Raw genomic sequence first — 18261 nt, forward strand, 5'->3', positions numbered from 1 at the left:
CTCAGGGCGTTCGCGATCCGCGTGTCCTTTCCACTTAGAGCCTCAGTCTGTTACAATGCTAATGTTGAGCTCAAAACCAGCAAGAGCAGGCCTGAAATTAGCATTGTGGGTCTATGGGTATGTAAGTTTCCGCACACTGAGAGCAGAGGGTGTTACTGAGGTGTGGGGAGCTACCGCCCCCATCCACAGCCAGAGAGGACTCTCCGGTGGCAGGTAGAACAGAAGGGTTCTTGGTTCCCAAGGCCACAGCGTAGAACAGACTTGTCAGCCCAGTGACCAGCAGCCGCCAGTACAACCCATCTTGAGGAGAAGGAGCCCAGACCCAAAGGCCCCGGCCCTCCCCTCTCTGTACCCTAAGCCCAAGAGACTCGCATGCTCTGAACCTCCACCTGCTCTGCAGCCATTCCTGCCTCCGGCCTTTGTCCATCTTCCCGGGGAAAAGGTGTCACCCTGTTACGCTCACCTCCAAGGCTCAGGTTACAGAAAGCATGAGCCATCATGTACGGGAGGGAGACTATCAAACTGAAATTCCCACCACCATCTTGGTATTGGTGCAGTACCCAGGGAAACTGAGACATGCACACAAAGGGTTAGTGCAGGACAGTAGAAAGCATATGCAGCATAGCAAAGTGAACAGAGTGAATGCAATCCCCACTTTGTCCTGGAGGGGAATAAGGAAATGAGACCCTTCTTCTCTCCCCCCCAAAATAGCTCTTTTGCTTCTTGTCGATACTGAAGAGTATAAATTTGACTGCATGGGGTGTGTGTGTGAGAGAGCGAGAGCGAGCGAGCATAGCAGTTAAGGGGGGGAAAAAACCCTGCATGGCCAACTGGCATACAAAAGTAGTCTGCAATGGAATCTCTACCTGCCCTTGATATTTCTCCAGGACACACGATTTACAGCCCTGACAATCAAAGGAAATGCACGAGACTTCAACAAGAGTGAGTTACAACAGTCCATAATTCTCGTTTAACCAAACCGCAGCATTGAACAGCATGAGCATTTCACATATGCTGGAAGAACTATAAGCTCATTTGCAGTTTTTATTTATTGTTTTAATCCAGCATCTGGATTTAGTTGTTTTCTGACATGGAGCTGGCAGTGAAAATGAGATGATGGCATAAGTGCTCTATCCTAGATTCACATGCTGCACGGTTTCAAATTGCTAAGGATAATTATTTAAAACGGGCAGTTACTCTTAAAAATTGTAAGGCTGATTCAAGCAAGAAGAGCAGGACAAGCTGCCAGACTCACCTTTGAAGTCTCTGGCCTAAGGAAACTGTTCCTTGATGTCTCGTTACTTTGTGCCTGTTATTAGAAACAAATGTAGACCACCTGCGTGTAAATTAAGTACGGCACATACTGAAAACAACTGAGTTACAGCAGTTTGGAAGAATAGGTCCTGCATTGTTGTGAAGCTTTGTTTTCCAGGATCTCATTCTGAATCTTTCGTTTTCTAATGTAGCAGCAAAGGCCTAAGAATTATTTTTTCTGTACTGTAAATCCACTGTGATTTATAAATAGACTGAAATAGTTTTACCAGGGGAGAAAACAACACCCACTATCCCTTTCTAGCCCAAACATCTGCAGGTGGTGATCTTCATACTCCTGTAGTGAATGGGTTTGGCTGAAGAGCAAAGTGGAGGTTTCCTATGGGTGTGTCAGGGTGTTGGGAATTCATTAATCCCTACTTTATAAGTAGTCCACAACAGATCTTCTGTGACCTCTTATCTGCCCCAGAGCTGGAAGAGATGTCATGATACCCATGCATCATTAATACTGGTTTTATGGTCCATGTACTCGCAAACTCAGCTGGTCTTTTTTTCAACAGAAAATAGTTTTTTCTAAAAGAAAATTTCCATGGGAAAACGTTTTTTTTAAACCCTCAAAATAAAACATAAATACTTGTAAAACCAAACTGAACATTTTTATTTTTATAGAAAAATATTTGGGTTTGGAGTTTTAAAATATATTTTTTCATTGAGAGATTGCAAGATTTCCTTGAGAAATTTACAACTTAGAAAAAAATCCTCACAAAAATATAGACCACCTATATCTCAAACCCAGCTGGCCACTTCACTTCCATTTCCTTGGACTATCTTCTGCTTGCCTTCCACCAGAGCCCAAGGAGAGTGGAAAGGGTAGGAGAGTGGGGTTATGTGGTCGAGTAAAAACCTCACAGATTGCTATCCATAAGGTCAATATAACCAGCAATAGGGCAGTGAAATTGAGGCCTCTTGAGAGAGCCTGTGAAAGAATGAGACTGCACAGTGATTAATGATCTGGAAATGGAAGCAAAAGGTGAAGTAGCAAAGTTTACAGACGATTAGAAATTATTCAAGACCATCCAAAGCTGACTGCCAGAAGTTACAGAGGGAATCTCACAAAACTGGGTCACTGCTCAACCAAATGGCAGATGAAATTCAAGGTAGGAAAACGTAATCTCAACCACACATGCATAAGGAGGGCGTCTAAATTAGCTGTCGCCTCTCATGAAGGAGATCTTGGCATCGCTGTGGATAGTTGTCTGAAAACTCTTCAGTTTGCAGCAGTGGTCAAAAAGGCTAACGGAATATTAGGAACTCTTAGGAAATAGCAAACAAAGCAGAAAAATATAATTTCTCTCTCTCTCTCTTCCCCCCACTCCGTCCCCCCCAAGTATACCCACACCTTGAATGTTGTCCAGTTCTGGTTGTCTCGTCTCAAAAAGAATATAGTGGAACTGGAAGAAGTACAAAAATGGGCAACAGAAGTATAACTGGGTTCAAAACACAACTAGGTTTAGTTCATGGAGGATAAGCCCATTGATTTCATTGGGGTTCTTCCTGCTTGGAGCAGGGGACTATACTAGATGACTTCCTGCGGTTCTGTCCCACCCGGCTTTTAATCAAGATGGTCAGGGCTCTGTTTTACGATAGGAACTGAAGTATATTTTCTACAGAACCTCCTTTTCACACCATGGCACTCCCACACCTATAGCATGCAGTAATTTATATTTATTAGTGTGTATTGGCTCTACGCTACATTTGGCCAAGTGTTTTACAATTCTTTGATGTGCTTCCTCAGAGAACTCTGCATTCTGATCTGAGTTTTTAAAATGGTTTTGGAAACTCTCCCAAATTATTACAGGAGGGCTACCCTCTGAGAATGGATAGATACTAAGGGCAACCATGATTTTAAACACAACGTTCCCTTGAACAGGCTTAGGGCCAGATCCTCCTCCCATGCAACTCAGTGCTGCTCCATCAAAGTCAATGGAGCTAGGTCAATTTATACCAGCCGCGGATCTGTCTTGGGTGCATAAGATCATGTGAGTTACCATGGCTCCTCATAAGGTTCCTCCTTAGGATTTATGGGGCCCTATACAATACCATTAAGCTGTTGTCCTTGTGCCCAACAGCAGCCCGGGGGTGGGGAGAGGGAGAAGAGGGACATCTTTACATATATGATTTTATCATCTTTGGCAGCACAGTAATATTTTTTAAAGCAAGTTTTAAACCAGGGCCCTGTACCCTGTAGACTAACACAGTAAATTCAGAAACTAGCAGTGTATACGTGTTAATTGGCTTCATTACCACTGGAATGGCTCTTTCACAGGTTCAGTGTTCTGCTAACAGGCCTGCTAAGAGGCTGTTTCCCTTTTCAGTGAACTAGCTCATCCCCTGAGGAAGATTCACCAGGCTGCTGCAGCCACAGAACCGGGTATAGGAAGAGGTGGGTGGTGGACATTAAGACCTGTTGGTGCCCCAAATGTCCAGGTACCCAACATAGTTGAATATTCTGCATAGAGGTAAGAACAGTCCTGCTCCTCAGGGTCATGTTGCAACAAAGTATAATTTCCTAAAGAAGACAAACCCCTTATAAGTCCGCCCCTTCATTTAATATACAATCATTAGTGAATTGGGGGTAGAGAATCATTTTAATTGGGGGTAGAGATATATTTGATTCTCATTTTTCATCTGATGTCACTGTGTATGATTTCTATTAGCGTAGTCCCTGTTATGAGGCCAATAGTTAGTCCATGACCTGAAAAATATACACTCAATATAGACAAGCCGGGCAAAGAGTGGGAAAAGGCAAGGGTTATTTTCCTTAGTGTACAAATGAGCAACTGAGGCAGCCTTGAGATTTTTAGGGCCCCTATTCAGCAAAGATTTATATCCCTATAGAACTTTATACACACAGGCAGTCCCACGTGGAGGAATAAAATGGAAAACCTGTCACAGTTTGTTCTTAAGTTTATGTGTGACTTGTTCTGTGCAATAGTTGAGGCAAAGCATTTGGCAAAAGTAAAATAAATAAAACCTATAATGTGTTTCTTGAGAAATACCGTCCTGTTCTGAGACCATATTAAACAAAGGTATCTGTTAATATGAAAATACTCCCACTTGAGAGGAGGTGAGACCCTAAAACATGTCTGTCTTGTGACTGTGCAGCTGAGAGAGAGATGAGAAAAGAAACCTCCGTAGGTGTATAAATGTTGCATTCCTGCATAGTGAGTTGGGCATTTTTATTTCTTTGTTTTACTGTGTAATGTACATTGGCAATGTATGTAGGCCACTTCATCACAAGCAAATCACCGAAGATTATCTGTGGTTAATATTGTGTAAAATCAGAGGGGGAAAGGGTATGATGTGTAATATGACAAGGTATTACATTTTTAAGTCAAAGAAATGATCTGGACTGCTGTCCAGCTCTGGATTGTTTTGGCAAACAGATTTTGGCTAAGTGAGGCAAATGTTTATAACAAAAAATTAACTTTGAAGGCACTTCCTTCGTTAGTATGTTAAGAGTCAGTGTCCTGTTTTAGGCATTGATTCAAGAAAGCACTTCAGCACCTGTTTAGATTTAAGCCCATGCTTGTAAATCCCTTGGGTTTCAGAACTTTAAACACGTGCTTAAAGTTCCCTTTTTGCACTGGGCTGACCTCAAGACCCCTTGGAGATTCTGATAAAGAAATGATAGTGATTATACCCATCCCAGACTAGCCAAAAGCCTGGTGGTCAGATCAGACAAGGCATGTGAGAAACTTGGATTCAAAGTTCTGCTCTGGAATTTGGAATACGGGCATGAATTTAAGTCTTCTCCATGGTGGGTGAGTGCCCTAATTCCAGTCCATTGTCTAGTCTGGGATGACCAGAAATTGAACCTTGGATTAGCAAACCGAGTTTTGTCAAATCCAAGCTTTTCCCTTGAAAAGTTTTGGTTTGGAAGAACTGGCATTGTCCAATGAAAAGACATTTTGTTGCAAAAAAATATGTCTATCTTCCGTGCTTTCATTGAGAAGGATATTTTCTGAACCGGGGCTGTAATGCTGAAGTGCAGTCTTGGGGGGAAAAGATTAAAAGAAAAATGAAACCTTGTAGGTCTGTTTCTCACCTGTTATGCTGATTTTCTGCCAGTGTAACTCCAGTGTAGCAGAGTGACACCAGTTTAATGAAGTGGAGATCAGGCTGTTTGTCTCGATGCCATTTTTTACATTTTCTTTGCTAGCTGTTAAAAACATCACTGTGAAGTCCCTGGAATATGAGACGGTCCTTTCTCCAGCATGATGATCATTTAATGGAGTAATTGCAGCATCATGTGTCTCAAGTATCATTAGCCCAATTTACTGGAGGAGCCCTGGGCCACTGAGTTTTGTGTAGTCCACTTTTGTAACTGTGTGGTGATTTACAAGGCAGAACATCAGACGACTGCACAGCAGAGCTGGGGTTCCAGATAATGGAGGTAATAATAAATTAAGCAACTGTTTCTTATTCACTTTAAGCATCTGAACCTGTAACTACATACAGATGAGAGGAGACTCAAAGCAGTGAGACTAAGATCTTTGTGACAATGCCTGCAGTAAATTTGGATTGTAAGTTTTTAGGGCAGTAACATAGATGGGAAGCGTCCCAGTCCTGGTCTGATAAGCCGTCCCCCACCTTCTCAAGTCTCATGTCATGTTCACAAGAAGTGACTCTCTGTATTTTTTTAAGTTAATGGATTTCTCCAAGCTTGCTTCCCTTGTGAGGTTTTTCTAGTGGGTTATGTCTAATCAGAATTTGTCTTTAAAACCATAGTCCTGAAAGCCCTAGGGCTAGTCTTAACTTACATGCCATGAGTAGTCCTGTGGAAGTCAAGACTAGGCTAAAAATTATTCGGGAGAAGCATACTAGTTCCAAAAATGGCTAGACAGGTTGCATTTTGTAACTAGCTGTATTTTGTAATTAGCAAATAAGTCGAATGTCATGTCTCTGGTTAACGGGAGTTTCTTAATCGAAGTATTAAGAAAAAACAGTGAGGTACGCATCACTGGGTAAGTTTATTCACAGTTACACGGGTGCCATTTTTTCCTAATAGCCGAATACATTTTTAAATACAGCTTCCAAAAGAGGCAGTGGGGCTGGGCACTAGCTGAGATTAATCCCTACTAAATACCGTGAGATTGAGGTGGAGCAGATCTATAAACCAAGCTTGAGATGTTCATAAAAACCTATTACATAAACTGTAAAATTTGGGTGTCTCCCGGTATCGTAAAGGGCTTGTACCTGCAGAATCCCTTACTCAAAGGAGTATAAATTTGGTGCACAAACACTGCTTCTAACCTGAATGATGAAAAGCAATTTCCGACACTGTTTGGTGCAGCATATGCATGTCAGAACATTTAAAAAAAAATTAGATGATAAACAGTAAACTGGCCTCAGCCTTACATGTTGCTACGGCCCTACTTGTAATCTCTGGTCCTGTTGCGGCTTACTTCCATGTCAGAGGTCATACATTAAATTAGAATTGAAGATGTGCAATGGAGAGCACAAGTTGGCCCCAGGTGCTTTAATCGTGAAGTGCAGAGATGATAAATATTCAGACTACACTGACTAAATAAACCCTCAGCATCTTGTCTCTGTTCACTGAGGTCGGGGAAAAAAATGACGAGGATTTTGCTGAGGACAGCCTCTCCTTTGGCTTTTTTGAAGTTTTAAGAACATAAGAATGGCCAGACTGTGTCAGACCAAAGGTCCATCTAACCCAGTATCCTGTCCTGTGACAGTGGCCAATGCCAGGTGCCCCAGAGGGAATGAACAGAACAGGGAATCAAGTGATCCATCTCCTGTCGTCCATTCCTAGCCTCTGACAAACAGAGGCTAGGGACACCATTCTACCCATCCGGGCTAATAGCTATTGATAGATCGAACTTCATGTTTTTTTTCTAGTTATTTTATGAACCCTGTTAAAGTCCTGGTCTTCACAACTTCCTCTGGCAAGGAGTTCCATAGGTTGACTGTTGCGCTGGGTGAAGAAAAACCTTCTCCCTATTAATTTCATTTGGTTCCTCCCCCCCCCCCCCCCCGGTTTTATTTATATACTTTCTCCACACCCATCATGATTTTAGAGACTTCAATCATGTAGTCCCCCCCCCGTTAGTCTCCTGTCTTCTAAGATGAAAAGTCCCATTCTCACTAATCTCTCTTCATATAGCAGCTGTTTCATAACCTTAATCTTTTTGTTGCTCTTTTCTGAACTCTTTCCAATGCCAAAATAGAATTTTTTTGAGATGAGGCAACCACATCTGTACACAGTATTCAAGATGTGGGCATACCATGGTTTTATATAGAGGCAATAAGATATTCTGCATCCCCTTTTTAATGATTCCTAACATCCTGTTTGCTTTTTTGACTGCTGCTGCACATTGAGTGGGTGTTTTCAGAGATCTATCCATAATGACTTCAAGAGCACTCTTAAGTAGTTATAGCTAAATTAGTCCCTGTCATTTTATACATATAGTTGAGATTGTTTTCTAATGTGCATTACTTTGCATTGATCAGCATTAAAATTCATCTGCCATTTTGTTGCTCAGTCATCTAGTTTTGTGAGATCCTTTTGAAGCACTTTACAGTTTGCTTTGGACTTAACTATCTTTGAGCAGTTGGCTAACATCTGCAAGTTTTGCCATCTCACTGGCTACCTGTCTATCCAGATAATTTATGAATATGCAAATAGGATTGGTCCCTGTACAGACCCTTTAGGGGGTCACCACTAGTTACCTCTCTCCGTTCTGAAAACTGACCATTTATTTCTACCTTTTGTTTCCTGTCTTTTAGCCAGTTATGAGTCCATAAGTACATGAGGACTTCTCATGTTTATCTATGCATTTGACAATTCTGTTCTTTACTATAGTTTCATCCAGTTTGTGTGGTACTGGGGTTAGACTTTACCGGTCTGTAATTGTCAGGGTCACCTCTAGATCCCTGTTTGAAAAAAAAAAAAAAAAAAAAAAAGGAATCACATTAGCTATCCTCCAGTCATTTGGTACAGAAGCTGATATAAAGGATAGGTTACAAACTACAGTTAGCAATTAGGCAGTTTCACATTTGAGCTTTTTCAAAATTCTTGGTTGAATGCCATGTGGTCCTGGTGACTTATTAGTGTTTAGTTGATCAGTTTGTTCCAAAACCTTCTCTAGTGATACCTTAATCTGGATCAATTCCTCAGATTTGTCACCTACAAATAATGGCTCAGATTTGGTAATATCCCTCATGTCCTCAGGCGTGAAGACCGATATAAAGAATTCATTTAAATTCTCTGCAATGATTTTATCCTCCTTCAGTGCTCCTTTAGAATCTCGATTTTTTTTTAGTGGCCCCACTGGTGGGTTAGAAGGCTTTCTGCCTCCAATGTACTTAAAAAAATGCTGTTACTTTTTGAGTTTTTGGCTAACTGTTTTTCAAATTCCTTTTTAGCCTTCCTTGTAATATTTTTACAATTCATTTGGCAGACTTTATGCTCCTTTCTATTTTCCTCACTAGGATTTAATTACCACTTTTTAAACGATGACTTTTTATCTCTCACTGTTTCTTTTACTTGGTTGTTAAGCCACAATGGCGCTTTTGCTTCTCTTATTATTTTTTTTAAATTTAGGTATACATTGAAGTTGAGCCTCCGTTATGGTGCCTTTGAAAAGTTTCCATGCAGCTTGCAGGGATTTTACTGTTGGCACTCTGCCTTTTAATTTAGGTTTAACTAACCTCCTTATTTTTGTATAATTCCCCTTTTCTGAAATTAAATGCCATAGTGTTGGGCTGCTGAGCTGTTTTTCCCACCACAGGGATGTTAATTTTAATTACATTATGGTCACTATTTCCATGTGGTCCAGCTATATTCACCTCTTCGACGAGTTCTTGCACTCCACTTAGGACTAAATCAAGACTAGTCTCTCCTTTTGTGGGTTCCAGAACCAGCTGCTCCAAGAAGCAGCCATTTAAAGAGTCAAGAAACTTTTTCTCTGCACCCCGTCCTGAGGTGACATTTACCCAGTCAATACGGGGATAGTTGAAATTCCCCACTATTATTGAGTTTTGTATTTTGATGGCCTCTTTAGTCTCCCTTAGCATTTCATAGTCACTGTCGCTGTCCTGATTAGGTGGTCGATAATGGATCCCTACTACTATATTCTTATTATTGGAGCATGGAATTACTATCCATAGAGATTCTATGGAACATTTTGCTCATTTAAGATATGTACTTCATTTGATTCTACATTTTCTTTCACGTATAGTGCCACTCCCCCACCAGCATGTCCTGTTCTGTCCTTCCGATATATTTGTACCCTGGTATGACTGTGTCCTATTGATTGTCCTCATTCCACGAAGCTTCTGTGATTCCTATTATATCAGTATCCTTATTTAATACTATTTATTCTAGTGCACCCATCTTATTATTTAGACTTCTAGCATTAGTGTATAAGCACTTTAAAAACATGTCACTATTTAGCTGTCTGCCATTATCTGAAGTTTGAGTGAGACTATTTTGTTTGACTGTTTCTCATCAGATCTTATCCATATTTTATAATCTTCCATCCTTTCCTTTTTAAAATAGAGAATTTCTATTAGTAGACCACCCCCTAAGGGATGTCTCTGATCTATGTGTTCCTCTGCATCTGTCGGCTTTTCCCCAGCCCTTAGTTTAAAACTTGTTCTATGCCCTTTTTAATGTTAAGTGCCAGCAGTCTGGTTCCATTTTGGCTTAAGTGGGGCCCATCCTTCCTGTATAGGCTCCCCCTTTCCCAAGAGTTTCTTCAGTTCCTAATAAATCTAAACTTCTTCTCCCTGCAACATTGTCTCATCCATGCATTGAGACCTGGCAGTTCTGCCAGCCTACCTGGCCCTGCGTGGATTTGAGCATGAGTCTGGCCGAGGTAGTTCTGGAGAGGGCATTTTGCAACAGGGACACAAGCGAGTGTGTTCCGTCCACTACAGCAATGGTTTCTAATATTAAATAAGAGAAGCTATTAAGGGAGAGCCTCGCATGTCGTGGAAGCTAGGCACTCTTACATGAGTACATTCTCCCTGCTTAGTCTGCCTGCTGAATTCATTACACGCTCTCACAATGGATAAAGATTAGAACCTTGTTTATATTTCCAGGAACATTTTTGCTGACAGACGGAGATAAGAAGTAGGGAAAATAGTTATATTGCACTTGTTTGGTTTCTGGGCCTCAGACAGACAATGAAGGCAGTAATTTCAAAGTCATGCAGTGCAGAAAGGATGTACTGTCACTTTCAATACTATTCTGTCTAGCATTCAGGAAACATTGAGCACACAGCTTAGATAGCTCATGATAACTTATTTGTGTTTGAAAATGGCATACTGAATAGGTGTAGAAGAAAACTAGTTCTAAGGCATAGAATTTCCCTCTTCTCTAGGATGAGAGATGTGTTTATAACACGTCAGCTAGTCAGCGTTGTGATCTCAGCATAGTCAGGGAAGTGTGTATGGAAAGTGTGAACATGAACTGCTGTGTCTGCACTCATTTTACTAATCATATTATTGGAAACCCATCGTTTATCCTTGTGAAGAGAAACCTTCCTGGAGTGGGAACCCTGATAAATAAGGACAGATTCCGAGCCTGGGTCTCTGCTACAATTAGCAGTCCTTGGCATGTTTGCAAAATGTGTCGATGTAAAATGCAAACAAATCAGAACAGTAGCATCGTACATCAATGTTCCCTCTATTCTTTTACATGTGCGGGTTTTTTTTCCATCCATGTGCGGAATACATTTTTTTTACCTGCAGAATGGTATGTGTGACTGATTTACCCCTCAGTGTCTTCTAAGAGCCCAGCAAGTTGTGGCAGTGTTGGCAATGCTGCTAGACAATATCGACCTCCCATAGTCTGGCAAATTCTCTGGTTTGGCACCGATCAGGTCCCGAGGGTGCTGGACTAAAGAGGTTCAACCTGTGCAACTCCAAGACAGAGTACAGGCCAGGAATTTTGTTTATCGCCTGTGCCTTTTCCGTGACTTGTGCTACAAATACCCGACTAAATCGTAGCGCCGCTTACGACAAAGTTGATAAAATAAGAGATCTTTCCTGCTGGGTATTGTACAAAGATGTCAACCTCAATTATTTCATCTTCTGAGAAGTCCTGTGTTTGTCTCTTCCCCAAACAAGGGCCCTTTCTCTTCGACCAGCCCTGCCACTCCACTTGGCAAGATTCACATTTGGACCGTCCTTGGTAATGCTCTGGGTTTAATTTTCCAATCGAAGGTTCAAATGCTGTGGGAACCAAAGTTTGATGAAATGTCCTAATTCACGCTTCACCCTCCACTCCCCAGGAATGTCCCCAATTAGCTACTAAGGCCTGAGTGCACAGAAAGAGGGAGGGGGTGTGACCGTCACAGTGCCTGGTTTGTAGGGGCCTAGGAAATCCATGCAATTCCCAAAGCCTGCGTCCAGGCCCCAGGTTAGCCAGGCAATGAACAGTGCGAGAGATGGGCTTAAGAAGAGGGTTCACAATAGCCAGCTTGCTAGGCGGCTGCCCACCTAGGCTAGCCAATAGGAGATGCCAACTGGAGAGTTGGTGCTAACACATCTCTGTACTTGTGGGTCTCAGCTGGGAACCCTCTCCTGACTTAAGTGCCTGTGCTCTTGCAGCAGGAGGAGAAAGACTCTTGAGTGTTAACTCCGTAAACCCCAGTAGAAGAGTTGCGAGGGCAGAGACAGTATGTTGATATGCTACTAGCTGACAGGTTGGGGTGCACACCCGAGAGGTTGGGAGACCCTGGGTCCTGTTGTCAGGGCTCTGGTGTAGTGTTGTCCTGGCAACGTGGTTAAGCCTGCTTCAGGCTGCTGTTCTTGGGGTGTGGAGGCCCACGCTGCTAGGCCTCCATTCAGCTGGCCTCCCTGTTACGTTTGAATGTTCATTGGAACATTCTACCTCGAAGACGGGTTCTTCTAGACGTTTCCATGGAAGTCCTCATTCATTCTCCAGGTGCTCTAGTGTACAGCAGGATTTTTTGAAAATTAGGGGGCAGATTTTGCCAAGAATGCAACAGCTCCTACTCAGAATAAAGGGAGCTGAGGTGTTTCAGAAATCTCTCCAAGATGGTCTTTGGGTATTCACCATGAAGATTGCGACATGTTTGAGGGCAGTTTGTTCTGTTCCTGGATCCGAGGGCACCACACAAGAAATTGAGAGAGTGGATGTAGGATCACAGAAGTGTAGGACTGGAGGGATCTCAGTAGATAATCTCCTCCAGTTCCCTTCACTTAAAGGCAGGACTAACACACACATGTGAAGCCACACTCTCTAGCGAATACTTCTAAGGTGCTTGCAAGTTTCACAAGCATTGCCTACCAAGCTTACAGACTTTTATTTTTATTTATATATATATTCCTAACTGTCAGGGTGGTCAAATATTGGAATCAATTGCCAAGGGAGGTGGTGGAATCTCCCTCTCTGGAGATATTTAAGAACAGGTTGGATAGACATCTGTCAGGGATGGTGTAGACGGAGCTTGGTCCTGCCTTGAGGGCGGGGGGCTGGACTCGATGACCTCTTGAGGTCCCTTCCAGTCCTATTATTCTATGATTCTGTGATTCTATGATCTATAATTTCCTGCTGCTCATATAAGGTCTGCAAAGGCTTTAAATTCTGCTCTGGTTTCTGCAAACTCCCTGCAACATTTTCAAGGCAAGGACTTCAGAGATTGTGATGGACCGATAACACCTGTGCACTTCAGAATCTCTGCAGGCATCACCTTTAGTGCAAATTAACATACTCCGTGTGCCCTTCCTTTGAGGTTTGATGGTGCTGACGAACTCCACTGCTGCAGTGATAGGTTATGTAATCTCTGTGAGTTAGTCATTCATTTCAGGGCTCATGAAATTTCAAATCCCGTTGGGCCGAGCAGAAGTACTCGTAAAGCCTGAATCTTTCCTTTCTGGGCCGGAGATTTTACAAACTTCACCAGCGAGCTGACGGCCGCTATAACTGCAAGAGGTCCTTCCAGAAAGCGTTTCCAGAGTGGACACATCTTCTGGTAAACGAATGGGCCAACATCACTTCTCACCCAGTTTTTTTTGGGACTCTATTGAGATTGGTAAGAGCCGTGGCACCACCCTCATAGCACACATGAAGTGTCGCAGGTCCATGGAGATATTTACTGTGGTTTAGAATTCTCCTCCACTTCGCATTGCTGTGCATTTTCTGTCGGCCAGTGGCATCTGTCTCCTCCACCTGAGACCAGCCCATTTCTACCTGCAGACAGAAAATGTTGAAAACATTGAATACAAGTGAAAATGCAGTGCAGAGGCACAGGACTTGCCTTTCTCCTCCCAGGTTAGATAAGTGACTGGAGTGAATTGGATAAAGGTGTATCCATGCTCTTTGGCTGGTGGACGGAGTTTAAGAAGACTCAGGATTTATCCCTCAGCATTAAGTGCTTTTTAAAGTCATAGGTCCAGATCCTCATGTGGTATAAATGGGTGTAGCCATGTTGCATTCAATGGAACTAAATTGATTTATACCAACGGGGTACAGCACCCGTAATTCCGACAGCTATTGCCTGACTTCCTGCTTATTTGATTTCCCATAAACTCTCTTTGTAGGACATTGCTCAGATAATGCACCACACAGGAGAAATATTTTTCAGTTTAAATTTACTTTGAGGAAGAGATTTATTGGGCTTGGGGGGGGCAATGCAGCTAGGATGCTATTGTTTGAATGCTGTGATGTAGTGGTACTGGGTATTCGAGTGTGGAGTGCTTGATTTATAATGCTGAATAGCTAATGTGAATGTCATAAATTACAACATTAAGCTTGCCGCAGGTTTGATTTTCGCTGTATTTTGTGCAAGACCGTGGAAAGCGGACTAAGTAAGGGGCCTGTTTTTCTTTGTTCACCTCCCTGCTGCTTATACACAGAGCTAACCTCATTTTGCCCAATTGAAGAGGCAAAAAAGCAAACTTTTGTTTCAAAATGACTGATTTTGAGAAGAACAGACATTTTATTGGCCTGCCCAGCTCCCCAGGTATGCATGACCACTGCACTGTGGCTCCAAGTTGGAATCGTTAATCAATGCCACCGGGAGTAGAGAGATAAGGTTAGGAAGCAGTAGGAGTGAGCAGCAGGATAAATTGCCTGCTGACAAACGTGAACACAGAGAAGCTCTTGTGTTACAGCTCTGCAGGACTGGGCTCGCAGTGCCTTCACTATTCTACACTCAAGAACCGTCAGACCTGGATGTCCACAGGTACTTAAGTGCCTCCCGTCCACTGAAGCCAGTAAACATCAGGTGCATAAATACTTTGAAAATTTGGGTCTCAGCCCCCTACAATGCATTGGCCTATCTCCAGTGAGCACCATTCAAATCCTACACATGGGGAAGATGGTCGTTTGTCACTGTAGCTTCAGATCTTTCAAACTGTCTCCATCTCCTCATAGAAACACTGATGCAGAACCCCCGTGGGGAAGTGAGACTCTCTGCAGAGGTGTGCTAGGTAAAGGCATTGCTGGCTGAAGGAGCGACACACCCTGCAACAGAACCGTTTGCAGGCAGTCTTGCCTGCCCGCCTGCCAGCCATTGCTGGGGATTGCTTCTCCTTCAACTGCATTGAAAGTGTCCATACGAAATAGACAAAGGCAATCGTCTATGGGACTCCTCAGACGCCTGAAAAGTAGCATGTGCACAAATTAGTGGCGGGACAGAACGAAAGTTAAGAATGCCCAGGTGGGAGAGGAAATACCGTTTAGCTTGGACCTGGAGGCTTCCTTCAAGCAGGGGCAGGGTTTACAAGGCTCGGAAGAGTATAAAGGCAGTGGGAGTCTTTAAAGCGAGTGAGAAATAAAGGCACAGCTAGCACGGATAACGTGCTTGATCTTCCAGCCAAAAGTAGGAAGGTTGGTCTATGATCAAGCACCATAAGAGTGCTCCAGAGACTAGCGTTTATTCCTGGCTTAATCTTAATTCCCTCTCTGCAAACAGGGGGAGAACTTGCCTGCCTCTGAGCTTGGGGTGGCGATACAGTGCATTAATGATCAAGGGTAGGAAGGAAATGAGAGCCATATACTGAGAGCAAAAACTGCACTCATTGGTTGAAGGATACATGAGTAACGTGCCATAAGGATGTCACAAACCATCTACCCATCCTCCCATGGCAAAGTGTAGCAATTACAGATTTAGGGCACAGTCCATACTGGTTGGGATTACTGGAATGCTAACAATTGCTCCACTGATTTAGTTAGCTCATTTTCTCTCCTCCTAAATTTGGTCAAAGAAAGCAGCCACCCCTCTGAAAACAATCACAGAGAGAGGTTTTTGTAACACCTCATTGGCGATAATTGACTACCTCACCTGGCTTCTGAGGCAGTTGTCTCCCAGTCCAGGAAAGTGATGGCTGTTAAGTGCTGCTAGGATGCTAAGTTAATTGTCTGAAAATAAGTGCCTGAGGGTGGATCAAGTATTGTCTCACCAGGATTCAGTGCCAGAACACAGCAAGGGGGAAAGAAATGCCTGGAACATCAGAAGACAAGTGGAAGAGTAGGAAGAAATATGATTCTGTGGTGCACCTCCCCCGTAACCCAGTCTGAGTATAACCAGTCAGCAACATGTCCCCCACGCCCTCCTCCTTTTTCACCCATGCAGCGTGGGACATTTGTCACGAGGTTGCTTCTCTTCATTGCAATGCAGCCGGATTTATCTATCGTTCCCTTGAACGAATCTGGAGTGAAATCTTGAATCTATTTATTGTTCCTGTTCTCAGATATGGCAGTAGCTTAAAATACTACTGTTGCTGTGGTTTCCTTTCCTGGTTTATTTGACTTATGGGGATGCTAGCCAAGTGATTCTGGGTTTCCCTTTAGCGATTCACTAGCATCCTTCGACTACTAAACAGGATGACTTTTAATTTTTAGACAGGCCTAGTTGTAGAAGCTTCATAAACTGTTGATGGAAACATTTTAATTTAAAGAAAGGGACCTTACAAACCCGAGAAAAGGAAAACCAGCTAGATCATAAGCATCTACCTACCTGCAAATATGTAATGAGAGGAGTCATATTTGAAAGCAATGCATTTTTATATCTCCTCTTTTTGCTTTCTCACATGAAAAGCAAACCTAGATGTATAGCCAGTGCTTTTTTTTGAGCTGGTACTGCCCAGTACGCAGTACTGGCACCTCCAGTCAGAGCTTACCTGGAAAGAACAGAGTGTACCGGCACATCTGTAACGAAAATGGCCGACAGTTGGATGGATCTTAGAGTACTGGCATATTTTATTTTTTTTACCAAAAAAAAAAAAAAAAAAAAAAAAGCACTGCATATAGCCCTGTACTGTAATGACAGCCAGAAAGTCAGGGCTCAATTTTCAGAGAGCTCAAAACCCAACAGCTCCCAATGAAGTAGGGAAATGACATGGGCCAATTTTTCAAAGGGGCTCAGAGAAGAACGGGAGCTGCTGAGCCCATGGACCCATTTGTGGAAGGTTGCTTTGTTAGGGCTGAAATGCTAGGTGCAGTTCCTGGGAATCAGCCTGGGCCCTTTTTGTTAGTGGATTTGTTCCCTGTGTGTAAATGGACCCATTCCTGCTTGTGGCACTGACTAAATTTGTAAATTCGTACTCCTTTCTTTGGCTCTGCTATCATAATAGAAGCAAAAACAAAATACAGGACTATGTAGCACTTTAAAGACTAACAAGATGGTTTATTAGATGATAGTCCTGTATTTTGTTTCAGCTACACCAGAGTAACATGGCTACATTTCTATCACTATAATAGAAGCAATGCAGCTTCATCTATAAAGCCTTTATCACTTCTGATGTCAGCACTAGCAGTTACCTGACTTCCCTATCCCATTGGCAGGAGTGGCAGGTAGAAGTACAATCCATGTAATGATAACTTGAGAAAATTTGAAAATAAAAGGTTGAACCTCTCTTGTCCGGCACCCTCGGGACCTGACCAGAGCCGAACTAGAGAATTTGCTGAACCATGGGCCGTCAATATTGGCTAGCAGCATTGCCAACACTGTCTCTGCTTGCCAGGCTCTTTGCAGGCATTTAAGGGTGAATTAGAGCTAAAGAACAGCACAGAACCCAGAGAGCCAGGACTAGTTGCTGTAAACAAACTTCATGGGACTGCAGGAAACTCAGCCACATCCATGCTAAGTGGACATCCAGCTAACTACAATCGGGCCACAGATGTTGCCAGACCAGAGAGTGCTGGATTAGAGAGGTTCAGCCTTCATAAACATGAAAATGTGCACAGTGATTTTTATTCACTTTGGAGAATAGCCCTTTCTGATTTTCAACACTGATCACTAAGCCAGCAAAGTTGGCTACTTAGCGGTGAAAAATACATAGAATATGGTTGAAAATCATGACTGTTTCTTTAATAAACGCGCCCAATCTACATTTAATGTCTGATGCACAATCCTTGATTTATGGCAAACCTCCACATTTCTTTGCTATCCGCCTCTGAATGTTTCCATTGCACTCACTTAGTGCATGCCTCTCAAAGGTTCTAATAGCTGTGCATCAGCTGTTACTCATTCATCAGGCAATGGCAGGATTATAATGGATAGAAGAGACTAAACAGCCAGCACCGTACACCAAGCGTAAAAGGTATAAGGTGGTACATTTGGACTCCAGTGTTCACCAATATGCAGACAGTAAGCTTTCATTTATGCCAATGCCAGTACCCATACAATAACACTCATTTCAGAACATCCCCGAAGAAAAGTAAATCCATTTAAAATTGGTAATCATTTGACTATTGCTGGCAGCGAAGAATGAGTTTGAGGCAGCCCTGTTGTCATATCCCGTGAGGAACAGTGATGATGAAAGAAACATTGCAGCATTCTCCAGCACACATTTGATCCATCAATCATCCAGACAACGTGTGAACTTCTAAACCGCTAAAGTGTGAAATCCTCTCCTTTACTTAGACCTCTGAGTTTACTGGCTTTAAAGAAAACAAGCAAGTCAATTAAGAGCAAAACTGAAAGTGGA

The 18261-nt window shown here is 42.7% G+C and overlaps 1 protein-coding gene across 18 annotated transcripts in view; it reads left to right on the forward strand.

The window, feature by feature from the left end:
• The window catches only part of ADGRL3 (adhesion G protein-coupled receptor L3), a 635479-nt gene that overhangs the window by 174382 nt on the left and 442836 nt on the right, over window positions 1-18261 (forward strand). The window lies entirely within an intron of this gene.

The sequence above is a fragment of the Pelodiscus sinensis genome, chromosome 5 (assembly GCF_049634645.1).
Source record: "Pelodiscus sinensis isolate JC-2024 chromosome 5, ASM4963464v1, whole genome shotgun sequence".
NCBI classification, from domain to species: Eukaryota; Metazoa; Chordata; order Testudines; family Trionychidae; genus Pelodiscus; species Pelodiscus sinensis.